The sequence below is a fragment of the Corvus moneduloides genome, chromosome 14 (assembly GCF_009650955.1).
Source record: "Corvus moneduloides isolate bCorMon1 chromosome 14, bCorMon1.pri, whole genome shotgun sequence".
NCBI lineage: Eukaryota > Metazoa > Chordata > Aves > Passeriformes > Corvidae > Corvus > Corvus moneduloides.
The window spans coordinates 3,304,502-3,332,265 of record NC_045489.1 but is presented as its reverse complement, the minus strand read 5'-3'; the positions used below and the strand labels follow the sequence as shown (position 1 = coordinate 3,332,265).

The following is a 27,764-nucleotide window of genomic DNA, read 5'->3' as shown; positions in this document are numbered from 1 at the left end:
GAAATTTTGCATCTGCAAACATTTACCCTGCTCACGTGGATCACTCAGAGCCGAGAAACTTCAAGTGAAGGGAGAAAGTTACACTCAGCACCGCACACAAGGTTCAGCCTTGGCCTCTTCAGATATATCTGTAAGAGACTGAGAGAATTTATCCCACAGCAGAAATTGTATTATGTCATGAAGTACTAAACAAACTGTTTCTTCTTGTACAAGAGAGGTTATAAACCATACTCTCTGCCTAAATATTAATCAGTTTGGGGTTGCACATGTAAATTATCCCCCCAGATGTCTCCAGGAAGCAGAGATGCTCGAGAAGGCAAAGCTTCCTCACGTACAAATAAGAAGGAGCAGGACGATCTGCAAAACCTCATAGATATTTTAATTTGGTGTTGGTGCAGAATGCTCAAATAGGCAGGAAAAACCTTCCACGATGACAATATTCAGAGTGTTTTCTGAAATGTCAGAAACAAACATTAAATATATCAACAATATTTCAATGTAACTATGCAAAACTGGCAGAGCATTCAAAGAATGCCTCGAGAGGAAGGAAACCAAATGTTCTACTTTCATCAAAACAAGACAATAACTCATTTCAAAAGTGTAATTTCGAGGAGATGCAACAAATGCTCAGAAAACAGTATTATGGGTTTAGTAAAATATGTGAGATATTTTCTGCAAAATCTAAAAATTATAATTTCCTCAGTAAGGGATCAAATTACCATTCTCATTCAGAGTAATAACAAAGAGCTTCAATATTACATGTCAAAACAAACTTACTTTGCACATTCAACCTAATTTTATTTCCCTGTTTGTTTGGATTTTTCCCTTGAATATTGAAAATGCACCTTGGAAACTTGTCACTTTTTATACTGAGTACAAAATAAAGAATTCAAAACAAACCCAGTCCCACTGTGAGTTTTGGCCTTACACACTGGGTCTAAAATTATTAAAGAGGTAACAATAGTGTAATTATTAGTTATATTTTGGAATAATATTTTAATAATATCATTCAGCAGGTTATAGGTTAGAGCTTTATTGTGAGAAATAATCCTGAAGAGCAGATTATGGCTGTTAATTTGAGTGTCACCTGAAATGGAAAAAAAAATATTTCCTCATATCTTCCTGATTTGCTATTTTTCTATGTCTTTAGGTCAAACTGGAAAAAAACGCTAACTTTTCATTAATTTTGTAGCTTGTAAGTAATGAAGGTTTATATGGAAATGGAAACTGAGCAGACCAGAACTGCCTCTTTTGTGGCATTTCAATCTGGCCTGAAAATAAAGATTTTAGGTGTGAAGCTCTTCAGAGAACTTGCCCAATACAGCATTTATTTTCATATTAATATTTTTAACTTCATACTTTCAATGTGCCAAGAATAGCCATTTTAACTGAAAATAAATATTGACCTAAATCATAAGATATGGGTTTCCAGATAAACAGTCCTATTTACCCTATCAAACAGAGAGCAATCACTCTGCAAATTAATTTATAGGTAAAATAATTATGCTGCCCTATATCTTTCATAAAGGTCCTAATTCAAAGAATTTTGCGTTTTCCTTCTATTTAAGAAGTTATTTGTGAACAACAGTTAATTATTAACAAGGAACCGTTATATTTACTTAAAAAGCCTCTCAGCAAGCATCTAAACCAGGATCAAAGTGAGGTGAGGAAATAGAACTCTTAAATCAACAACTGCAAAATAATTTGTTCATTTTCATGTTATGTGAAAGAAGAAGCGTGGAAGTGCAAGATTTGAGTCAGTTTTCTGGTGTCCAAAGTTCAGCAAGTATGGCCTATTTACAGACATTTTTGTCTCTCTCAAATGTAGGTTTTTCTCTTTTTTCCCCTTTTTTTTTAATATTATATCTGTGCAAGGTCCTCATATTTTTTGAATCAAATACTTGTTTCCCCCCTCACACTTTAGTTTTGTTTTGTTTGTTTGTTTTTCTTTTGCCTTATAATGAAGTGTTTTGATCCATCAGAAACAAAAATCCCAGGACAGATTATAATGGAACAAGATATTTATTTGCTCTGACTTGGCATAAAGTGAAGCATGTGAAATTAAATCCTGCATTAACATGAGAGCAATACACGCCTCAGCATGGATTTAAACACAGTGGATCTTGTATTTCTTTTGTTGCCAAATCCTTTTAAAATGGTATTTTAGGACAGCAAATATTTAATAGGATAAAATGCTACAAAAGAAACAACATTTAAAATAAGAATAATGAAACTCTAGGGAAAAATCTCTGCACCACACAAAGCTATTTGACTTCTGGCTAATATTTATCTATTATTTCCATGGGCTGTAGAAAGAACCAAGTTATGAATTAGTAACAAGATGATTATTTCCACATAAAACACGTCTAGGAAGCTGGAAAAGCACAAAACCTTTTCTGCATTCTGCCTGAGTCAATATTCCTTTTTTTCACACATTTCAAGAGCATTTCAATGGTAATGGACATAAGTACAACACTGGACTGAGCACCAAAACCAACAACGAGCAAACTCCTAGGAAAAAATGCACAGCAATATCCATTCAAATTCATCAGCACTTCTGTTCCTATCGAAAACTTCTGAAATATTGATTAATTCTTTCTGTTTGCTCTTTCATATCCCAAAAACAGAGCTCTTTCCCCTTGACAACTGACCATGCTTTAGTGCTGAGTTGCCACGCTCTGGAGGAGAAGAGCTTTGCCTCTGGCAAGAACCCTTCAAAGAGTGTTTGACCCCCACCTGAGTAACCCCTGTGGGCAGGATGACAAGGAGCTCCCATTTCACACAGCTCTCTTGACATACATACATACATACATGTATAAGCACAAAATGCGTCTGTAAATCTGAATTAACACTGGGAAGAGCAGCTATGAGTGCTGACATCTGACTGGAGCTATCTGGATGTTAAGAATCTGCTCTGAGTTAGTCGTGATCAGAGGAGAGAAAAAAGCACCTGGAAGTAATGTCTGAGGTAAAATGAACCCCCCCAGGAGGCAGGTGGAGCTCATGTGGTGCCATGGGGAAGTCCAGATGATTAACTCAGACAGACACCTCACCTTGAGATGGGCTAAGAACCCAGCTGAAATGAAAGCCAAAGCTGCTACCCCCAATATCATTCTAAAATTAACATGTATCTTCTGATTAAACTCAAGATTAACTTGTATTTTTCATTTAAAATTCAATTTAAAACTCAACAGCTTTATTATTCTAGAATGATAAATCAGTTATTTTAGTTATTCAGTTTGATGCCAATTCTACTTCCTATCCAGCAAGAAATTGTGGAATATATGTTGTTAGTACTTGTATTGCTCTGCTGCAATCTTGCTGGCTGTAACCTTAAAAGGATAGTTCTGTGCAGGACATGGCCTCAGTAGGAGCTGGGAATGACAAATTAAATATCATGCTTTAGGAAGCCAGAGATAGGATTCACATTTGTAGAAAGACTAAAATAGATTAAAACACAGTGCAGTTAAAAGTGAGAAGTGCACTAATAATCAGCTACTCATTTTTCAGAGGAAAAACAAATAGGAAAGAAACACCTCAGCTGTTAAACAACAAATAAGACTGTGTGGAGAAAAAGCAAAAATTGAGTGCAGGGGCAGTGGTTACGGTACAGTCACAGTTCTGACTCCATCACCTGGTCCCTGGGTTCAGCCAGGCAGAGCTGTACGAGGTCCAGCCCCCAGTGCTGGAAGGAGCAGAGAGGGGACAGGCAGCACTTGGCCTTACCAAGGCAGCACAGCCTCAGAACGCAGCAAACTCTTCATGCATGTCAGTGGAACAGACAAAATGATGAGTTTTGTCTCTGAATCAATTCATATGTGCAACAAACCACACACAATCTCAGAGAAAATAATCTGGTTTCAGATGCCTCCACAAAAGCTGAATCTGCCAGAAGAGTGCTGTGCTGGAGGTCTGTTGGTGGCTTCACTAAGCTGTGTTTATATTGACAGGTCACAGTCTATTGCTTGATATTTTTTCCTGATTAAAAATGTTTTGTCATGAAAACATCTCTATGAATTATATTCTCTCAGTCACAAAGTTAAAAACCCCCTCTTAAATAGCATTCCCATTGGCTTTCCTGGACGGGATGCAATGCCACCCTATCAAACATAGGCACAGGTGTAAGGAGGGACTTTAGTCCATGGCTCTTCTGTCTGGTCTTGCCAGGAAGCTTTGGAATCAAATTCCAACTTTCCTCTATTAAAGCTCAAAGGAGAAAATACAACTAAAAACACTAAACCAGTATGATGGAGTGAATAAGGCACATTTTCCTGAGCTGGCACAGTGGCACACTCCTTCAGAGCAGGCTGTGGGATTCTGGAATCCCCTCACTGCCTCCCGAGAAAGAACCCAGAGTTGTAAGAATCAGCTGTGCCTTAATCTTTCCTTTTCTTATATTTCCTTCCTGTGAGCAAACGGAGAGTGGGATTTTCTTTCTGCATTCATGTATTGGTAAAACCTATATTTAAAACGGATTTTGAGGATTTCTGCTCAGTGCAATTGGCTATAATTCAGCACACCCTTAAATCTGAGACAACTTCTCCAGAGTTCAGTCAATAAAACAGCTCCTGGCGAGCAGCAGAAACCTGCATTCCCAGCTCAGTGAGCTGTCAGTAAGAAATGGAGGTTATTAGATGCCTGTGTTATTAGAGATTACACAAGTGGCAGAGAAAATGACATCCAATTCATGTTGCTCCTCAACTCTGATATTCCCCTCTCTGCAGTCCTTGTGAACACGTACAGATAAAAATTCAGTTGGCTTGGAAGACAAAATAAGGATTGTATGTGACCAATATTAATGAAACCTAAGAAAATGATGAGACCAGAAACCTATTTCCCAAGACTTCAATATGATTCTTTAATATCACATTTCATTTTTAATATAGCACTTACATTATTCTGAATGAGATTACTGCATCATATCTGCTTTTAAGGCTTCCAAAAGCAAAAAGACAGAAAAGCCATTTTTCCCGTGTGCTCTGCTTTTGGGATGTAGAAACACTTACTGAGAAAAAAAAAAAAAAAAAGAGATTTCTTTGTCTTCCCGTGTGGTGAGACCTCCATAGTCACCTAGATTCCTTTTTGAAGACAGTAGGTAGATTGACTATTCACAAAATTTAATGAAAACACATGGTTAAAAAGGAAAATCAGGAATTCCTGAGCCGTCTTCTGGCCAGTGCCCTTCTCCCATCTTATTTTTCTGAAGTATCATTCCTTGGAAACCTCATCAAAACTTTATATACTATATATACCTCTTGCAGAAAGAGGCAAAAACCAATCCAAACCCCACCTAAAACACACACAACCTTTTTGTGTGTGCATTTTATTCATTAATTTGTGGGATCCACTGCTGCAGTGTTCTAGGCCACGTGGTAAGTGGATTTTTAAAAGCAAACATTTACACTGAGGGCAGGCGTGATGCTGAAAGTTAGAAAGAACAATTCCAGGAATGTTTTCTTTGGGAACTTCTAAATTCAAAACCTGAAGCTCTAACTGAGCTTCCTGATGCAAGAACTTGCACCCAGGTGTAAACCTGAATGTTGTTTTCCAAGTTACGAGCTAAATTCAAGTGTGGGGAGGAGAGGAAAGGGAATTTTCTCTTCAAATGTAGTACCTGCTACATAACTCCAGCATTTCCTTCATCTGAAACAGATGAGTTTGATAATGATAAAGTAAACTGAACTGAATGTGCTATGGAATTAATAACACCTGATCTCTAAAAAAAGGGGGTTTACGGGATTATGATTCCTAGATGTAAATATCTGTTAAAAAAAACCAAACATACAAAAAAACCCCTAAAACAAACAAACAAACAAAAACCCAGCAGATGCTGCTATCAAAAAAGAATAATTTGGCTGTTTCACGTGACATCAATCAAAGCACTTTTTTAAACATGCCCAAAGTAACCAGTGCTCATACATTACAAGCTGATACCAGGGGAGTGCACGGTGAATGTGTAAAAGATGATAAACTGTGAAGGAAAGGTTCAGTTCTGGCCTTTCCTGCATGCCTTTGGAAAGGAACAAAACACCAGAAATAATTGATATACTCCCTTCTATGAGTGTAGTGGGGGCTGGGGCACTACTCTTGTTTTTGCCTCGCTCCCCCAGCCTGTGGCTTTGACAAAACTGTGAACACTTTGATATTAGAAAACCAGGTAGACATAAAACATCATAGAGGAAAAATAAAAATCTGATGAAAAAGGAAATAAAATAAGTAACTCAATCTGCCTAGGGAAAATTATTGAATTAACATACATATATAAAGAATTCAAATCATGAGTAACTGTGGTTTTGCTTATTTTTGGAACCTTTCATCCTATTATAAATATGGCTATGCTTAATTAAGTTTGAAAGCACACTTATAAGGAGAAGATGAAAAAACTGCAGTTATCACCCATAATAAATTATTTTAGATGCCTAAAAAGCCTGTAGGACCAATACAAAATTATGGTATCAGAAATTTTTGAGCAATGACTTACAAACAGAAAGTGAAGAGTTATACAGTAATAATCAAAAAACATTGTAAAGGGCATAATGCATACAATAAAAAATAAATGAGAAACATATATTTGTGGGAGAAAAATACTCTGGAAAGAGAATAAACTGAAGGAAAGTTTTATCTTTTCCAAGCTAAATATAATTTTTGTTCTCTGAAAGAATAGCATAACAATAGTTAGAGACCACCACGTTCCTGAGGCCAGATTGTACCTGATATTAATATAAGTGTACCCTCTACAATCCAAATCCAGCAAAGATCTAAATCTGTTCCTCAGCCTCAGTGACAAGTGAGTTTCTACTTCATTCGAGCTTATATATCAGCATTAGGAGTAGACACAAAATTAACTTTTATGTTTGGTCACTTAGAAAAAAGGTCAAACCTTCTTTATGTAACCTGCGCAGATGAAAAAAAAAAAAAGAGACTAAACCAGTAAACCCCAATAAAAGTGGTTTCAAATCAACTGAGTACTTATTAATTAAATTATTGAAATTATTATTAATTACTTGTTATTATTAACAGACGCAGTGAACTGGCAACAGATGGTGTGATAGAGTGAAAAAGAGATTAATTTCATACATTCACTTTTGGCAGTCCTGCTGCCCAACCAGACCATCTGTGGCACATTAGGAATGTTCGAAGCTGCACCATACATATTGCAAAGATGATACAAATTACTGGACTCTTTGCTTCTCCAGTCCAAAACCCATTCATCCCTCGTGATGGCAGAATTTTAAACAAAGAAGTTTTTATCATATACATTCTGCCCTCTGCTCTGCCATTGTTTCCACGGCACTGCAGAGATTCTCCAGGATCTCTGCGGGATTTCAGCTGAGCTGCACTTTGCAGTGTGTGAGTGACCTCAAGTTCTTGCTCACAGCACATTCTCCACTGCCAACAGGAGTTTAAATTTCCAAGCTGGGAATCATCTTTACTTTCCTTTTTCCAAGTGAGAATTCCTAATCTGTTTGCAGAAAACTGATAAGGGGATGAATGTCATTGTCCCTGATGGTTCTTACAATTTTGGTTCATGACAGCATTTAACAACTGGACATTTGGTTCTTTTTCCTTCTGCTTTGGGTTTTTTCTATCATATTTTTAAATGATTTCATAAAAACTGACATTTAATCCAGCCAATCCATCTCCGTAACCCTCTTCACCTTTGCTACAAATATATGTATATCACACAGAGATGAAATCCTTTACTTAACACATTTTCAATGTTAAAAATTTAATTTTAATGGACATATACACACCAGTAAAACAGGGTTTGGAACACAGAAATATGCTCAGAAATCTAGATTTCCATAGAATGGGTTCATCGATGTAATGTGATCATTTTAGGGGAAATTTTAATTGACTGGGTAAAAGACTAATGACATCTGTTTCCAGTGAAATAGTCAAGGTTTTTTAGTGCAAGTCTGTTTTCTAAATTGTCCTAGATAGTTTGTCCTAGATAACAGACACAAATCCATCTGCCATGGCCATCAGAGGACCTAAAATTGCGACTTGTAAAAACAAGGAATGAGGAGCTGGATTTCAGTGACCCAAAATGTGCGAGTCACAAACACATAAAGATATTCTGCTGCTCCTCCTCAGCGTTCCATCCAGGAAGGGAGGAAGGAATGGGCTAACAGAACGTGTGATCGTTTTGTGAGTCTGGAATTTATTGCTGCATTTCTCACGTGACTTTTAGAAATGCTTTCACAGAAGTAAAGAGATGTCCAAGCAGCAGTGCAGACTACTCAGTCTTTCTAAACAACAGATGAAAAATGCCTTATGTCACTTTTTTCACTGTCTCACTCCAGTCTCTTCCCTTTACACCATATTTTTCTTCCATCATTTTTTACTCCTCCCTCTTCTCAGTTCAGTTCTAGAGGATCCAGAGGCAAAGCAGCTCTCACAAGACCTCTGTGAACTCCTTACTAGAACGGCCTTATAGACAATTACCTGAGACGAGGTCGTTGTGTGAGCCTGAAAGGACCATGTGTTCCATCTTTCCCACCTCAGCAGCGGGTGTAGGAAGTGGATTTAACACAGAAACTACTCTCATCTGCTTTGTTCTTTTCCCTCTGCTTCATGCACATTTAGCTTGGCAGCAAAAGGCTTCAAATCAAAGAAACCCCAGTCTTTCTCTTATTTCTCCATTGGAAGAGTCAATTCTACAACCATCCCTACTGTCAAAGTGGGACAAAGGAAGAGAATTTAGGAAAGCTTTGTACTTAGTCCATATAAAAGCTTGCATTAGTTGAAGGAAGAGAGATGCTATTAAAGTGTAAATTCTCTTACAAAAGTCCTAAGATTTTAGCAGCTTTGGTTTTATTTATCTTTAATAAAATAATATATTTTACACAAACATATTTGCCATGAAAATATAGTGGTTAAATGGTTTATCAGAATCTCTAATTTTGCCTATTATGTTAGAATTAACAGATTTTTAAGAAAGTGGTTTTATTTGTTCTCAGTTTATAAGGCAGCACATAGAATTCCAGTGGTACATCTCTCTGTTCTCTTTTACTACTGTTAAGGAAAACCTGAAAATATAAGAGCCAAGAAAACAATTGAAAGAAAAAAAGGTTTTCATTTTCTCCACGCTATTTCTTGGTATTAAATAGGAATCAAACTGAAAAATACAAGAATTTAGCAAGGTATTAATTTCAAATATACTGGACAGTGAATTTTATTTAAAACAGTGAAATGCCTAAGCTGAACATAGGAGATTGATTGAGCTCTTTCCAGGAGACATTTGAGTTCTCAGGTAAATTCTCTCTGTTTCTTTAGGAAAGGAGCCCCCCAAAAGCTCTGGTTATGAGAAGGTGACTGCTCTTGCAGTCTGATCCCCCTTTTATTTTCTGAGTATTCCCAAGAAAAGGGCATTTTTCCTGAATTTCCTACTGTGACAGGTACATATGGTACATATAAGCAAATACATGTTGAAGTTTATTGAGAGCTGTGCCCTAGAAAAACAATTCTGCCATGAAAGCAAAATACTTTTCATCCACGTTGTTTAGGAGAATCAAAACAAAATCTCATGCAATGGAATTTTAGGGCCAAACCTAATTTCTCTTTGGATCTAAACCAAAAATATGGTCTAAGCTTTTGCTCTTTTCATTAAACTTTAGAACAAGACTGTTTTCCAGGTTAAAGTTAATTGCAAAATTCTTTGAAATGAAACAGCAATACCCAACTAAAAGCTCAATTCTTTCACTGTGTGCTTTCAATTTCCTTCCTCCTTCATTTCTGACTGAACCCATGTCTTGAATTTAGTTTGAACTCACAGATTCTTTTGATTCTCTTGAAACTTCGTTTTGTTTGCAAATGAGTTGCTCAAGCAAATTGTATGCCCCAAGTATAAAATGTATTCACTTACAGACTGCACTTCCTACCAAGCAATTAACTCTTTGCTCAGGGGAGCATGATGGCTTTCAGCTCTCTCGGTAGCACCTTCTTTTTAGCTGCTCATCTCAAGAGCCCAGCAACCTCTGAAAGGCACAGTGACACCATCTATCAGCCACTCCCACCTCCTCCTCCTTCCAATCTTCCTCCACGTGTTCTTTTCATGCTTTGGAGCATCTCTGATTCACACAGTAATGTCTGCTTGACCTTGACTCTGTACATTAGATTTTCATCCCTTGTCTTGTTTCCTCAACATCCTTTCTCAGGTCATTTCAGCTGTGCTTTCTGTTCTGTGCAGTGCCAGGACATGCAAATGCTTGATTGGTTTGGCACCATAATTGTGTAAGGTGGTTGCTCTTCAGTGACTGACAAAGAGGGAACAAATATCTCAGGGATAGGGTGGAAGCATTCAGAACTCCAGAGTTCCTGGAAACAGCCACAGTAAGGCCAAACAGTAAAATTTAATTCCCAGACATGTAGATATTTCACAGATAACCACAAGGACAATTTGCCTTCCCAAAGTCAGGAAGTCACATGACTTACAGCCTTTTTGACTGCTAGTTCCAGCCCTAATACTACAGTATTAGTAAACCAGGAGTATTTCATTGGTATAAAAGTAGTTCACAAACAGCTAGAGATTAGCTCATTTTCTCAACAATCTTTTTTAAATTCCTGCTTCTAACTGGCTGGGAGACTGCCACACAAGCAACAAGCACCTGCATTAATTCTTAGAATCAAAGAAGTGAAGCAATAAATATGCAGCAACAAAAACTGCTTGGTCAAAATCTGAGATCACAAACTTTGGGAGACCTTTTTGTACTTTCCCTGCGTAGTTGGCTCCCTCCACAGCACAAAAAGGTGACACCATATCACTGTCCCTTTCCTACCCAGTCACTGGCCTTTAATATGGCACTTCACAGTGCTTTCCCCCGATAACATCACTGTTTCTTGGTTTATAACCCCAAATATCTGTAATTTGTCAGTAATTCTACACTACCTGTTTGCAAGATTTGTCTTCTATTTTCCATATATGTTTAGTGACCAAAAAGATACCAGGTTGGCCACCAAGATACTCAGAGCCCACTGTGCCAGCCAGTCACAAAATAATGTTTTGGTGGTTTATTAGTTTATTCCCTAAATCAAAACTTATTTTCATTATCATACAAAGTTTCTGTTCCATATTGGTTCTGCAGCCATCAAGGAAACCAAATCTAAGCTAAATGAGTAATTGGATTTGACACAGCTGTCCTAATCCATTATATTGACATCAGTATTTTAGGGAAGAGATGCTTGTTAGGACAGTGAGTGACCTGAGCAGAATGTCTCCCTTAGATAATTAAATTTTGCCCATATAGATGATGTGAACCTGGGCAGGGTGTTTTCATGTTCCATCCTAAGGCAGCTGAGTACCTTGGTTGTATATTGTAACTATTCTTGCACAGATGAATAAGGAATTCATAATTCGATTTATAATGGAGGAAATCAGTCTGGTGTTAGAGACACTCACTGGTACTGCAGGATGTTATTGCTAAGGCAAGCCTGACAATTTTGCAGCACTACCAGTTGGGAAAGTATTTTCAATAAATATTTTAAAGTATTAAGTGTTATTCTAATGGGCATAGAAGGGCCAAAGAGATCTCACCATCTCCTGTAAACCTTTCCAAATCTGCCCTCCCTTTTCCTCCCTCTAAGGTTGGTTTTACTGCTTAGGGGGACACAAGGTGATGCGTGAGCTGGACTGAGAGCAGGGTCTGGGAGATCAGACAAAATTTGGGACAGGGAGTTTGCAGGGCCTTTAGTCAGTGCCCAGACTATCTGGCTGATTAAGTTTTGGTTTTTTTGAGAGAGATTGGATGGGTTTTTCACAGAGGAAATTTATTCAGTAAACTCTAACAGCCCCCTTGGAGAACCTGTCAAGTTCTCCTCTTATTCTTAGCAGAAAGTTCACTGCCATACATTCCACTTATAATTCTTCCCACATGCTCGTATACATTCTTTATCTCCCTTAAAATTCCTCACTTTCTTTCAGTTATTTCTTTATCACTCTAATTTCTACCTTAAATTTTAGAGCACAGACCTGGTTAGGCACATGGATATTCACTTAGCCTAAAACTAAGGAAATAAAAGTTCCAAAGACACAAATGGATTTTATACCTATGGTTCTTCCAACTTTGAAATAGCTTCTAAAAAAAACCCTTAGAGCCATGATTAGAGAAGCGACTATGGAAAAAGTTTGTTAATTCAAGGGAAATCAAAATAATTTCAAAAGAAAGGTGTACACCAATTGATTTCTCATATTTTGAGCATAGAGCTCATTATTGGCCCTGCTGTACAACCCTGTTCTACAGTGATTTGTGGGATATAAAATCAGGAATTCTGTTTCTGTCTCTAGCATCCGCTGCCTGCATGGTCCCATACAAACAGCACAACCCCTTTGGAACATGAAAGCAAAACTGTACATTATGTGCACCTGAAAAGAAACAGCGGCTTAGTGGGATCTTTGCTGTTTATATAAGCATCTAAAAGAGAGAGGCAACACTCAGATTTTATTCCTTTTCTCATATATGCTGTTCTCCCTCATCAAACACTTCAAAAAACTGAAACTTTCTGTCTTCTAATATAAATGGCTCCTACTGGGAAGCTACTTTTTCTAAATGTGTTCAAAACAGATCATTAGCAAGTTTGCAAAGGAAAACCTATGTAAAGCTTCAAGATTTTATTTCCCAAGAAAATATATTTTACTCTCTCATTCTCAATTGGTATTTAAAAAAGAGCCTTTTTTTTTTTTTTTTCATTCCACTTCCCTCCCCACAAAATAAATGTAATAAAAAAAAGAGAGAACAGTCAAGATCACAGAACAAACATATTCGTATCCTCAACTCAGACTAGAGACATCCTCCCTTGACTTCTAGTGTGGGACAGAGTTTTCCTGGAGTTAAATCCTAGACAGGCTACACCACAACCCTCCTGAGCTGGACCCTGACAACTGCAGGGCTTGAACATTCTAAATTTGTTACTTCAGAACACCAGCAAAATGGCAAAAGATGAATATTGACAACTGTAAACTGCAGGGCATGTGCCGTTAACATTGCTTGGCTGTTTGATAGAAATGGCCAGGGGCACATTTTGTAGAAAAATAAACCTTTGCATCTTTTGGCACTTTTCCTGTTCTTTCCTATTTAGTACAAATTGACTTATTCCCTTGGTACACAAAAGGAATATTTTTTTGCATAATAAAAAAAACCCACTTGCATATTTCCTGTTGCTGGTTTGTGTGGAGTTTTTGTGTGTTTGTTTTCTAATGGTTTGGGGTTTTGTTTCATTCTCCCCCCCCCACTAACAAAAAAGAATAACCTTAAATCAATCATAAATAAACCAGTGAAATGCAGGAAAATGTCCTATTCCCTTTCACTCCTGATTTTGGTAACATGAAGTTTAAGGCTAGGGCTGTTTTGGTGAAGTTAGAGTGAAAGTTATCCTGGTCTTCTTTAAAGCACAAAATAAATGAAGTTGCTATCAGTTTTAGAGTTGTACACAGACATTTATTTGATTCACACATCTAAGGTAGTCTTTTCTTGTGACAGATGGATTCAAACTCTAAACTTTCTATTATTCTGAGATGGCCCTTGCTATTGTGCAGCAGGCTGCACTTACAGCATCTATTACCACAAGATGCCTTTAACAAAATACATCCATCAAGAAAAAGTGGCAGATCTACACCAAAGGATTTCCAGGATGAGAATACAAGAGGCACCAGTATTCCAACAAGATTTGTTAGGTTCCTTGAAATATTTTTCTCTTCTTAAATATCTGGTTTTTATAAACCGGCTTTGCATTTTCATAGGTACTTCCACATCCCTTTGTAAAAACATGTCCTCTGATCTTACAATTATCTACCAAGTAGCTGATAATTTAAATGATAACTTTACAGATATTCTAATTCTTTAACCCCTTCTGACAGTCACAGAATCACAGAATGGTTCGTGAAAGGATCTGAAAGCCCATCCAGTCCCACCCCCCTGCCATGGGCAGGGACACCTTCCACTGTCCCAGGCTGCTCCAAGCCCTGTCCAGCCTGGCCCTGGGCACTTGTAGGGATCCAGGGGCAGCCACAGCTGCTCTGGGCACCCTGTGCCAGGGCCTGCCCACCCTCACAGGGAAGATTTTTTTTTCCAAATCAAATCTAAACCTCCTCTTTCTCAGTTTGACATCCAACGAGACAGCAGTGCAGAGACTGAAGGCTATGGATTAAGTTTTCTGTTGTACCTTTGCCACTCATGGTCTGCAAAGATACTGACTGGTGCAGTATTTACCTCCTCAGTTAATCCTGCTTCTCTTGGGAGTTTGTGTAGGAGTTACATGATCTGGCAGTTATATAATCTGGCAGCTACATTAACAAGTAAATAAGCTGCTATACCCAGTTTAGTGCAAGAAAAAGTTTTTCACTTCCAAGTATCAAGATGGTCAGAACTGATTTAGAGGAGGAATCAGGGTGGTTTGAAAGCCACAAAGTAAAACAAGGGAAGATAAAAAGTAGCCCATCCTCACTGGATTCCCTTATTTCACAGTGAGTCACCTGTGTCTCTCTGTTTCTGACCAATTTGATTCCTTCCTCATTTTTATACCTGTAACAACATTCTTTTTCTTGCATCTTTGTCTGTCAAAGGCCAACCCCCAAACTAGGTATTGTTTCCTTATCTCAGAAGCTCACCTCCCTGATATGCAACAGAGGAGGGGAAACAACATATTGTGTCACAGCCTGGCACTGAGCACTGCTCTCTTCAAAAGGAGCTGTCCAAGCTTGCTGTTTTTGCAAGTGACTGCTCCAACCAGATATAAAAACGCAGACTGAAGTATGATATGAATATTAAAGTGACATAACCTTTACCTGGTTAATGCCATTATTTATTAAACTTTGGCAGACAAATTGATGCCAGGTTCAGGGATTGCTCGGACCAATCTGAGTGATACTCAGAGGCCAACAGAATCCAGTGAGGCTCAAGCTGTGTTGAGAAAATGGATGTCCAAGCATTCAGATGCACTGTGTGTGTCCAGGAAGACATAATGAAGAACTTCAGATAAGGCTCATCGGCACGGTAGCTCCCAAGAATGTTTTTCCTTTGTTTCGATAAGTCACCCTCACAGACAGAGGAAATGGGATACATTAGACAAGTCAGAAAAAGAGGTAGTAACTGAAATTTTGGTTAAGATCTGAGTCTACCATAGAAAAGCAACGTGGAAGTCTATGCTACACCCAGGAAAGAAACAAAAACAAGTTTCTGGCTTTTCAGATCCCAGTTCTCAAAATTACAGTCAAGCCTTTCCCATGTTTTGCCCATCTGTCTAATGGGCTCTAAGCCTAGCCAGCACTGGAATGGAGTCAGTGTCATTATCCCCTTGCTGTAATTGGCATGGCAGGATGGAGCAGCATGTACAGCCTTCTCCTGGTGGGAGAGAAAGAGGGAAGCGAAGCCGAAGCAAGTGAGCCAGATGTCACAGAGACCCTAAGAAGTGTGCTGGCATCCAGAGGAGGAGTGAGCAAGCTGTCTGCTTCTGCTACACAGAAGCTGTTTCTCCCTGTCCTCCACTGGCTTTGTTTTTCCCAATGCCCGTGACTTTGTTATTCTTGTTGGTTTTGTACTTCTGACCAAAGCCAGTGTATTTTAGTAAGTGTGAGCATGAAACATTCCACTGGTGATGTCCCTTTCCCTTTTCATGTGCTAGACACTGATGTTAGCAGGAGATTGTGAGGGAACAAGATGGTTTAAATAGCAATACAGGAGCATGAAAGAAAGAACAGGGTTTAATAAAAAATGAACGACCACTTTTGTTTTGACAGCTTCTTCATCTCTGTCAGGCTTTCTTTGTTTTATGTCTCTAAGAAAGCCAGATCCCACTATAGCTGTAAGAGAAAACAATTCATGCTTGGTCTTTAGACCAAAGAAACTGGTCCAAGAAGCACGAGGAAGAGATTATTTCAGTTTTGTGGGATGTAGTACAATAGGCCCTGATCTACAGTAGAACTTTGAAGGTTGAGTGTCCATGCTTGAATCAAACCATTTCCTAAGTTGGATGAATCTTGGGGCTGCAGTGTGCCTTGATCTGCGGCAACCACCTGGCTAAACCCACAGCTCTCCCAGACCTACTGCTGGTTTTTACCCTCCTCCCACTCCTTGATGCTGTCTAGGTAGGTCAGACTGCTTCCAGGAGCCCAGCCAGCATGGAGATGTAGGACACCACTAGAGCAGATCTGAGCTGACCTTAAAACAAACCCAACAAAACCCCCAAACAAAACAAAAGAAGAAATTTTATTGCAATTTCCTTGATAGTTCTGTATGAATCAGTGCTTTTGGTTTCTTCCTCTTTCAGATTTCAGTTCTAGTGTGTAACACCGAGAGTCTGTTTCAGATCTCAGCACAAGTGTGACATCCACAAGCATTTAAACAATCCCAGAGTCCTCAGTCCAGAATTTACAGTGTTTCCATCAGCGTTTCTCCAGAATCAAAGGTGAAAGAGAATTAAATATGTTCCAGATGGAGTGGACTTTAGCTAAAGAGGAAAAGTCAGAAGCTTAAACCATATGATAGACCTAGAGGCAATTCCAAAGCTGCCAGGAGCTGCCTTTGGAGTCTGCCAAGGAGACAGATGCTCATGCCAACAGTGCAGAGATTGGCATCATTTATATCACATCGGCTCTCCTGCTGTCACAGTGCCACAGAGCAAAGCACCAAGTCAGACAGTTAATATTTAGAAAAGAGCAGTCACACTGCATACATTTAGATCATATATCCAGGAACAGTTTTCATATTCTATTTACCCTTTTGGATCTTAAGAATGAAAGCATGATCTTATCTTGTGCTCCTATAAAGCTCTTAATGAAAGCTTCATGTGCACAGCAAAGCAGAAAGTAAAACTAAACCTTCAGATTTTATACCTGTGCAAAACTTTGGGATGAGTAGTGATTATGTAAATGATATTAATGTGAAAATTAGATCTTCCACTTATAAATGAATTATTCACAGGAATGTGTTGGGGTTTTTTCCTCCTTGTTTTCACTTTACAAAATCTGAATAAAAAGTGCAAAACTGAAGAGTTACAAACACACAATACTTACCTAAAAGCTGCTGTTCTTTTAGTGGATTCACACATTGTTCCTAACTTCATGCTCTGCCACTTGGAACGTCTTTCTGTCTGAGAATGAGTTCTGCTCTGTGTGGAGCATCCAGTCTAACCTTAGGCATCCAGCAGCATACAACTGTACAGATGTATTACAGCAAATATTCACATTACACGCTGTGGCATGGCATTCGAACAAGTGCAAACTCTTGCATGGAATTTTGGACACAAACTGGTTCAAGCTTGCCTTGTTCAGAGATCACTGTGCTGAGACTTCAGGTTTGATCACGCCGTCTGTTGAGAGCTCCCAGTTTCATGGGTTTCTCTGAATATACCTAATCATCATCTAAATCCAGCTTTAGAGCAAAAGCTCTAAACAAAGTGGGGTGCAAATGCATGAAAATCATTGTCCTGGCACACAGTAAAACAGTGACTTCAAAAAAAGAGCACTGCAGCTCTGAAATACTTCCCTATCACAAGGATTAACTTTGTTCTCTACAGAGACCACACCATAAAATGTGTTAAAATCTACCTCTCCCTGATTGAGAGCCCGAATAAACATTGACAATTATTTAACAGATGTTTAGGCAGCATGTTTACATATCCTGGGGACTGTGCCATCCAAATATTGTGATTTCATTAAGGAGCTTTGCCCTCAAGAAGCTCAGGGATTGAGACTTCTGAGGGCCCCAGAGCAATGTGATAATATTCCTGCTGTGTTACCTGGGTTTCACAAGGGGTTGATCTCAGGCAACCTTGCAGATGGTTTACAACTGCACAAGTCCTCAGCAACATGGCAAAGCAGTATGGTCCTGAGGAAAAAACATAAAAACAAATGTATCAGCTCTCTGTCAGACACTGCACAAACAGCAACAGCACAGGGTTGTTTATATGAGGACTTTCTGATGCATTTCCTTGGCTTTTTTTTCCCTAACCACCAAATACTCATTAGAAATCCTGTGTTCTCCATGCATCAGAAAAATCAGCATCTTCACACCAATGTGTTCTTGCTGAATGCTGGCATTCCCTTCACATGCCATGGAAAAATACAGGTTTGCTGCCAAGTTCTCCATCTCTTCCTGAGGAACTAACTGAACCTAACCTGCTAACTTCCTAAAAAGCTCTAGCAAAGCATCTGCATCCCGCTTCCCTCATGGCCACACATTTTGCTCTTAAATCCCTGTACACTCTTGAGAGTCCTTTGATAGCATTTAAAATATGCATTTCAGTTCCTCAGGCAGATCAGCACAAGCTCTCAGAGTGAACTGTGACTGCAGAGCTGCGTGGCTGTGCCAGCTGGAGCCCAGATAAGGCCTTCCCAGGGTTTATCAACACTTGGGAGAGGCAAAGGAGTGGTTTCAAGAACTGCACTCAAGAATTAGGGAGGTCAGATAATCTTGAGCAAGGTATGTTTGGGATTAATATTTTTGGGATGAATAGCTCTCCTCATCTGCCAGCACAGATCTCACTTCAGACACAATACACGTCTCACTTTATATTAAAATATATATTCACTCAGTCTCAACACTCAGATTTTTTCCCCTCGAGATATTCTTTACAGCATATGCACCATTCTGAATGCAAAAAGTATTTAAATCAAATATATATTTTGCAAACACTGTAAATGTATAAAATCTGGTTTTAATTACATATACATAACATACTTGAAAAGAATGTAACATTATATTTGCTTAATCCAATCAATTTATATTCAGCTCCTTTAATGCGGCAGAAGTTATAAATGAGTGGATTTAATCTCTCCAGAATGCACATTATCATTCTTTACAAATGGTACTGTCCTTAAAAACCACAATATTTTCTCCAGTACTAAATATGAAACTAATAGTTCTCTTTGCTAAAATTAACATCTGTTTTCTTCATGAAAGCAAACTAAAAAGCTTATTTGTGTTTCAGGAATTGTGTCTTTCTGCTCTCAATCACACCAGTGAAAGGAGACATTTGGCTGTCGCTTCAACTTTCTTATGTCTCACATCTAATTCTAAATTTTTCACCATTTGAAAAGTACAAGTACTACCAAAAAAAAAAAATAAAACAAAAACCACCAAGCAAGTGAAAAGCAGAGAGGATGCTATCCGTAATACCTGTGGTGTGGAACAGATCAGTGTCATGGAAATAAAGAAAAAAAAAGATACTAAAAAGGCAATTCAGGTACTTCTGGGGTTTTTTCTGATTGCAAGGCTAAGAAAACATTAAATAAGACTGATTTAAATATAAAACAATATTTTTTTTTTTCCATTTTTCCTGTGGAACTAATTGCCATGTGGGCTAGAAATAAAAGTACGTGTGTGTTGAAACTGGATAGAAAACAATCAGAATGGAATGAATTACAAAGGTGTAAATTGATAGAAACTTCTGCAAAAAGATGTGAACCATCAGTCGCTGATCACAAAAGATTCCCATAAGTGCTATAGAGTATATTTATTCTGAAATACATAGAACTGGTCACTGCCAGACAAAGCACTGAAAGAGAAGCACTGCTGGTGGATGATTATGTTAATTTAAACTGATTTTGGGGTGGTAAGTGGAAGAAGAGTCAGGGAAAGTCACAACACCCTTTTTTCCATAAAGTCACAAATAATTTTCCTTTTGTCAATAGGTGACCCAGAGTATTTACAGTCCTTAAACAGCCCCACATTTCAGTCTGATCTGTAATTGACAATATCAAAAGAGGGAGTTTAAGGGAGGGGTTTGCCCAGTTTCATTATTGAACCCTTTATCAGAGCAGCTTTATTCCCAAGTCTGCACTCCATGCACAAATTTTAGCTTTGCAATCACGACCTGGGTCATTGCTGGGGCAGGAAAAACATCTCCAGTGCTGTGACACGGCCTCTCCTCTCCTCTCAGTCAGCACCACAGGAGCACCCGGGCAAGGCTGCTTGGCTCCAGGGACTGGGACCTCCTTGCTCCTCTGCTCATGTCTCTGAGCAGGTATTGAGCACTCTGGGCAGACAGGCACTTGTGGAGAGTTCTTAATGAATGTCCACAGATAAGGCCCCGAGGTCACTCCAATCCAAGAGGTAAACAAGTCCAGAAAGTGAATTAAATATTATAGCCATTCCTACCTTCCTTCTTCTTCCCATTATCACACAGATAAACAAAAGCAAAAACCTCTGACTGAGGCAGAGCCAAAGTTCCCTGAGATCATTCTCCTTTCTCCACGAGCAGCCACAAAGGGATGTCCTGTGATGAGGGGGAGCCAGGCCAAGCACACACAGCCCTTCCCTTCCAGGCACTCTTGGCCCCCAACCATTTCCAGCTCAGGAACCGGCTCGGCTCCACATTGTCTCTGATAACTGTCCCAGGACTTCCTGGGCATGACCTTGCCTGGCTGCTTCTGAGGCACTACAAACGTAGCCAGGAACTAGAAATGACAGCTTTTGTAGCTTCTGAGATTACAGCTGTAAAGCATTTGAGTGTGAGTAAATCCTTGCCAAACTCTGACCCCTACCTAAGCAACAAGTGTAAATAAGGTAGGTCCTGCTAGTCGGAAAAGTCTAAGTCTGGTGTTTCCTTATTTCATGTTCTCATTGCTCCTTGCACTGCACCTGAAGAACCGTGTCCTCAGGCAGACCAAGAGCCCTCATTCTGTTATATATAAATCAGAACAAACCAGATTTCCCAGATCTGCTTTTGTGCAATTATGATGCAGGACCTCTAAATTACAGACAATTTTCTCAAGTCTTAGGTTGCTGCTGCTCAATAAGAGGTTTAAACAGCATAACAGTGCACATGTAATATAAATAAGTTACCATATTTAGAAGACGAAAGCTTTTGAGGAGATAATAGTTTAAAATACATATTTGAGGAAGATATTTACTACAACAACAAAGAACTTGTAGCTTGTTATTACTGGTGTGGGAGGTAATTAGAATTGAAGGGTATTTCTGCTGTTTTACTGAGTATAGTAAATTCTACACAAAGCTACAAAGTTTCAGTTGCCAAACTATTTGTACAACAAGATAATTTTTTAGGAATTCCTAGGAGGCAAAAAAAGAAAAAAACAAAAAAAAAAAAAAGAAAGGAGCTCAGACTGTCTAATCAAAATATGAGACTCCCAGCAGGAGAAGAAAACTTCAACCTTCCAGATATAAAACATATTACAAAGCATTCACACTTGAGCAATTGATAGGATGGTTTAGAGAGACAGCCATGCAGTCAGCACAATGGATAACCCTGGGGAAAAGAAGTATATGAAATTTCTGTCCCTTGAGGTATTCATTTGCTGAGGCTGGAGGAGCAAAGATCCAGAGCTTCTGACCATTAAGACTTCCAAAAAAAAAATATTAGTTCATACAAAGAAAAGGTTTTAGTCAGTATTTCCTTATGAATTTTCAAAAGGAAAAATCTCATTTTTAATAATAGAACATACCAAGTTATCTTATTTTAATCGAGGTGTTACTGCACTCTGTTAGAAATCATGACTGATCTTTTCATTTGTAAAGTACAACATGGTTTTTCAGCAGATATTGGCAATTCTTTCGGGCCCAATGCAAAGACAAAAGCTTTTCTGTTGCCTCCACAGGTTTTGTATTAGGCCTTTAGTAAACTGAAATGAAACAAAATCCCAGAACACTCACACACGTTGCCATTTATCAAACAGCCAACAAAAACTGCAGCAGCAATCTGAGTCCCAGGCTTTCTGTCATTTCCAGAGAAATAACTTCCAAGTGGAATGCAGGATCAAATTCAAACACTCATTATACAATAGAGGGAAGAAATATGACATAGCGCTGGGCATGCTATGAGCAATAGGAATATTAACTGTGGTCAGACAGGGAAAGTGTGTAGCTCTCTTTCTATATAAAACCCTCAAGTGAACCAAAATACTTTCTGATGTCAGATGCTGGCAGCTGTATGACTGAAGTAGCTTTTTTTTTTTAATCTCAAGGTCAGCCAATACATTTTAAAATTTAAATAAAAATTCCCTTTTGCCAAAAAAGTTAAACCTCCTTATTCTAATTATTGGAGATATTCTCCTTCCATGCTGATGCACACATCATTCCCACTTCACTCCTGTAGGATTCTTGTCACCCACCTTTGATGGAAGAAAGGGAAGGAATGTAAGAATTTAAGAACAGATGCAAACCACAAGCAGGTCCCTGTGGGAAAGTCTGAACACTTGAAGAAAGAAATATGCAGAGACATGCAAATTTTCTCCATTTGAAGAAGAATTTAGGATTTAGGAATGAAGACCAGATGCTACTCAGTCAGGATTCCTAAACTTGCATTAGGAGTTAAAACTTTGAAAAGAACCCTGTTTCAACTTTTAATTAGGGATGGTTCCACTGGTCCACTGTATTTGAAACTCATTAGATAAATTATTTAATAGTGCCCAAAGACAGAAAATGAAAGATTATTGTTATTATAGCAACTGGCACAGAAAAAGGGATACACATACCCACATCAGCCAGTCTGGATCGGGGTCAAATCACTGAAGTTGTACTCAATATTATTGGGAAGTATATAATAGAGTAGTAAATACCTGCCCTAAAACAAAGATTTTCCTTATTTAGGTTTTCAACCCTTTTAAAATTATATTGCTTAAAAGCATCAGGCTATTTGGATTCTCACAAGAGCAAAAATCTCTTCATCTAGGATAGTTTAAAGAAGATGATAAAAAGTTTTTAATAGTTTTTGTCTGCTCATATCTTCATTTTTACTCTAATAAAATATTTAACCAAAGAAATTCAATAACTCCACATAGTACACGCCCTAGAGAAATCACTGGAAACAAATATCACTGCATTTCTGTTGTACAGTATTTGTAAGATTAATTAAGATTAAAATTTAGGATGAAATGCTTCCAGCTAATTTATTTTTCTCCCCACATACTATGATTTCTACATTATGATTAAAGTCCTTTTGCCATCCTTTAAAGCTGAAGCTTGGGAGAAGCTATTCTCTGACTCTGAGTTTATGAATCCAAAATAATGAAATCATGTCTTTTCTTGTTTTAAAGCCTGCTTGATCTCTGAGGATGGGAAAGGAAAATCAGTGGGCCTTTACTGTACAGCTTTCAAAAGAAGACACAGAAAGTGAGAGATCAGATGCTTGATAACTGGAGGATTGCCAGGGAAGCATCCATATGGCTCTCCAGATAATGTATGAGTGCCATGGAAGTTTTTCTTTGATTGGAAAGCCGACAGTTTCAGATGCTGCCCTCGCTCCCTGGAACTTGCATTAATAAGACTGAAATCAGAACGAGTTTCCTGTGCAAAACACATCCTCATTTGGCCACGAGATCACAACGTTCATCAGAGTTTTCCAGGCTCTTCACAAGTCAAGAAATTCATCTTGCTGTAGGAATAAGCTGTCCCTGGAAAGGCCACAGCACGGAAGCAAGGAAGGTTTGACTCTGCTAAATGTGATGGAAATATGTTCAGGTTTAAGCACTGGTTCTACAGCGAGGTGTTTGTTTCCTGCAGCTGTTTGCAGCACGGGCCAATATCAATTTATTTTAGGAGTCCCTTGGATCTTAAATGACAGATCAAATGCATTGTTCAATTTTGCAAGTGAAAACGGGCCCAGTCTGACCCTATTTTGACACTTCAGTGTCACAAGAGCATGAGGGATGTCAGTGGGTTTTGGGAGTGTTTATATCCCTGGAAATCCCTGTGCAGGAACTTCAGGTGAAAGGAGGAATATGTTTGAGGAAGGTGAGGGGATCTTGGCATTACTGTTCATCCTGATGGTGGGATCAAATCTGTTTGTGGATATCTTTTAAGAGCTCTAATGTCCAAGCTGTCAGCTTGCTTCGACATTGGGCTTCGGTGAGATTGTTTTACAGCTGCTCAGGAGGGCAAAGAGCTGATTTCCCACATCTTAAAAACTCCTAATTTCCGGAATGAACATACTATTTACTAGATAACACTTTCATGCCTGCATTTTTAAGCTGAATACCATTTTTTACTACCCAGACCTCTACCCATACATACAGATGTCCCAGAAGTAGAGACAGTAGCAAAGATTATTTGCATTTCAGGCATTTTTTTGAGATTATAGGAGTAAGAATGCAATACCTTATTCCAAACAAAGAGTTTAAATGTGATTAAGTGGAAAATTAATGAATATAGCAGCATCCAGGTGACATATTGACTTAAAATTCAGCCCTTTTAGAGATCATGTTTAAAAAATTAAATCTCTGCTACCTCTAGCTGACTAAGTTTATGATTTTTCTTTGGTCTATGCTTTAGATTCAGATGGTGTATCAAATACAATTCATCTTTTTTAAAAATCCAATCATTTTTGTTAGAAACAAATCCAATTTTTTTATTAATCTCTCAAATATGTCAAATGGATTTTTAATTGAGAAGTAATTGCATTTTGCCTTATACAGTCATTGCTGATTTCATAAGCTTATCATCAATCCTGTGGTGATTTCTCACCTGATAAAGAAATAACGTTATCTAATTAATCACATTTTGTAATAACAAATCTCCTATTTAGAGGTACAACGATTAGATTTGGGAAATGCCAGGAAAACAAGAAAATTATTCCCCAAGGTAGAGGGATTATAGGTTCTACTTGAAAGGAAGACACACAGTTTGCAAAGTTGATTAATTAGTTTTAAGAGGATCTCAAAAAGCTCAGTACTTTGAAGTCTGCAATCAGTTTGGAAAGAAAAATATATCTGTGCTACAAAGATACCTTGTACCAACTTTCAAAATATTATCTGTGGCAAAACACAGCATTTGCTTTGCTATATGAAAAACCTGTTTTCACTTTTGGAGACACAGTGTGATAAATTTTGGCAAGCTGAGTGATTTCCTGTCTCTGATGCATTTGGCAAGGCAGAAATGCTAAATAAGAAGCTTGCCTTGAATTTACATCCTCCCTCCACACAGTTTCAGCTGCAGCAGCTGAGAGTAAAGGAGATGCTGGTTCAAGTGAGAAGTCTTTTTGGACAAGAGTCTGCAATGAATCACACTTAAAATACGTGGTCACTCTCCACCATGTGCATATTTTTATCATTCCTATTAGACAGCCAAAAAAATTTTAAAAATCTCTATAGAGCTCATTTTGAGACCTGTGGCAGAGATGAATAGAGAGTTGAAATGAATGATTTGAAGCTGACAACCTCAGCAAACTGTGCTTCAGAGCAACTGTGAGCAACACAGCTGTGGCATCATGCTGAAAATATCCCCCCATCTGAACATATGTACAAACCTCGAGGAGGAACGATGTCCTGGGGGGAAAAGACAGGAAAAGAACACTGAATTCTGACAGGGTATCTGAAAAGTCTTTTCAGTATAGAAGATCAAGAATCCTCCTATAAAGAAGCAAATATAGAGTCACAGACAGAGTAGAGGCTGATTTCACGAAGCTGTTTTGAACTTTTATTTCCCCTTTCTAAGGGCACAATTTGAATAAAAACAACTTTTCTGCCTAAATCAGTCAAATAAAATACTAAATGTACACGAAGAAGATTTCAAATGAGTATCTGGAAGAGCAATAAAACTTTATGGATCAATAGTTTTCTATCATTTGCCTATTGGAAAAGGTCTTTGATAAAAGGACTCCTTATTTTGCCCAGCAGCTGCCCTGTGAGTTGAGTTGTTCAGCAGTAACCACATGAAAAGAAAATGAGATTGCAACTTATTTTTACTTGTTTAGTACCTTTTCAAAGATCTACCCTTCTCCCTAATATGACATCTAGTTAATTGAAGAATAATAAGCAGCAGCCTGAATTCCTTAGACTACTATTAATTTTGTTTTTCTCTGCTGCTATTTGGAAATCTGCCTTTTCTCACTTCCAGAATTCTCCAAATTTTTTTTACTTCTTCAACTCTTTCAATGCAAGGCACATCAGCCCATCTTGACAAGCTGACCTTCCCTCAGAATGCAGGACCCTGCTCTTAGGGGATACAGCAAGGCTGTACCATTTATGTGCTGTACCTCTGGAATTTCATAGCCTACAAAACTTTCCTTGCCTGCTCTCAGGATTAAGCCCTCCTTAGCAGGAATTGCACAGATCTTCCTCATACACCACCATCAAAATGTCCACTACTGAAAACAATTTTCATCATCAGCCAAATGTCAATCAATAGGAAATGGACATAATAGATAATTCCAGTTATACAAGTTCTAGAGTCAGCACGGCCCTCGATTCCAAAACTGCCTTTGGGTACTTTGTTTCTACACTAATGAAGCTCTCAAACCAATAATTTCATCCAAGAACTCATCATGTTTTTTCCAAAATCCATTTCTGACTGTTTAATCCTAAACATATTTTTCTTTCAACCTCTTCCATTTCGAGGGCAAACTCCTTAGCGAGATCATAGAATTGTTTATAGTTCTAATGTTAATTAATTCAATAGATTGTCAAATACACATGCAAAGTAAAATCCTTCCCTTAAATGAAGTCTGGGACTTTGTAGCTCACCACTGAGTGGAGGCCAAGACTGTCACTCACAAAACTCCTTCTGGCCTCTCTTCCATGCCTAGAAGAATTCTCCCAAGGCAGAATAAATGTTGCCATTAACACTCCCAGGCAGGTGCCCATGGATTTGAGAGGCTCCATAACTATCTTATATTACAAAGCCTCACAAGGTTTCTTCTTTGTCCTCTGAAATTTACTCTTTCTTTAAACTAAAGATAGACTTGTCATTATAAAACATCTTCCTCTTACCCCTCCAAGTCATTCCTTAGTCTACAAGACACTATTAAAAATCTGTGCAATTCGAAATATGACAGCAGCTTTCACATTTTGGAGGAAAAACGGAAGTGTCACAGATGTAATTTTTTCTGCTATCTGCACTCCTATCTGATTATTTCAGCTGATTGTGAAAACAAGAAAAATAATTTTTATAGAAATTCTTCAAAATACTAAATTTGCTTTTTATACATTATAACTTGACTGGATTTAAAGTCCTAATATATCAATTCTCTAAACAAAGCTGGCCTTAAATAAAACTTTTCCTCTGCTTTGCAACACAGTTTTAAAGAAAATCATCTTTTCACTACTTGTCACAGGGAGGGTTTATCTGTGAAATATTTATTCCTTTTCTTCCTGATTATTTCACTATCCCTAAAAAGAAGTATTCATGCAACATTATTTCAGTTAATGTAATCTGCAAATTCCTGCTATATTTCATTCCACCAAGTAAACATTCCTTGACTTTCCCTCTCGTGTCACACACTCCAGCAGCTGTGTCCTTGATGAATCTGGATATAAATTACTTATGATATGTTAGCATTCATCATATCTGCTAATTTTAAACTTTCTCTTCTCAATTCAAACAACTCTGGATTCAGCTATTCCTGATACCCATTTATTGGCAAATACAGTAGTCCCTGGCAGCTGGCAGTAGGAATTATACCTATTTATCCTGGGAATGGAAGAGTGGTTGAAAAGCAGACAGAGATGACAGAGGTGACTGTGAGAACTGTAATAAGGGCTCGAATTTCTGGACAATTAATCAATTTATGTTGCTGTTAGGCAGCAGAGTCTTAATAAATGTATTTTTCTAAACTTAGAAAAATAAAAGGCAGCTCTCAGGTTCTCCATACACACAGCTAATCCTGGTGCTCCTGCTGTTTAACAGCCAGGCCTGTGCTTTAAATGCTCTTCTCAATAACCTCCCACCCTCTCTGCTACTACAGCCACAGGCACTGCACTCACCCCTCAGCTGAAACGATTGAACATCAGGTGTGAGGTCCTGGCTGAAAACAGAAGGGAATCATCTCCATCCAGGATTGCCAGTCTGCTCCAAGTTCTCCTGGGTGCCAACACC

The 27,764-nt window shown here is 38.3% G+C and overlaps 1 long non-coding RNA gene across 1 annotated transcript; it reads right to left on the bottom strand.

The window, feature by feature from the left end:
• Window positions 1-27,764, bottom strand: LOC116451130. Its single transcript, XR_004243105.1, has 3 exons — window positions 27,653-27,764; window positions 17,734-17,822; window positions 1-138 (listed from the first exon to the last, which is right to left on the bottom strand). It is a non-coding gene; the product is annotated as an uncharacterized LOC116451130 (long non-coding RNA).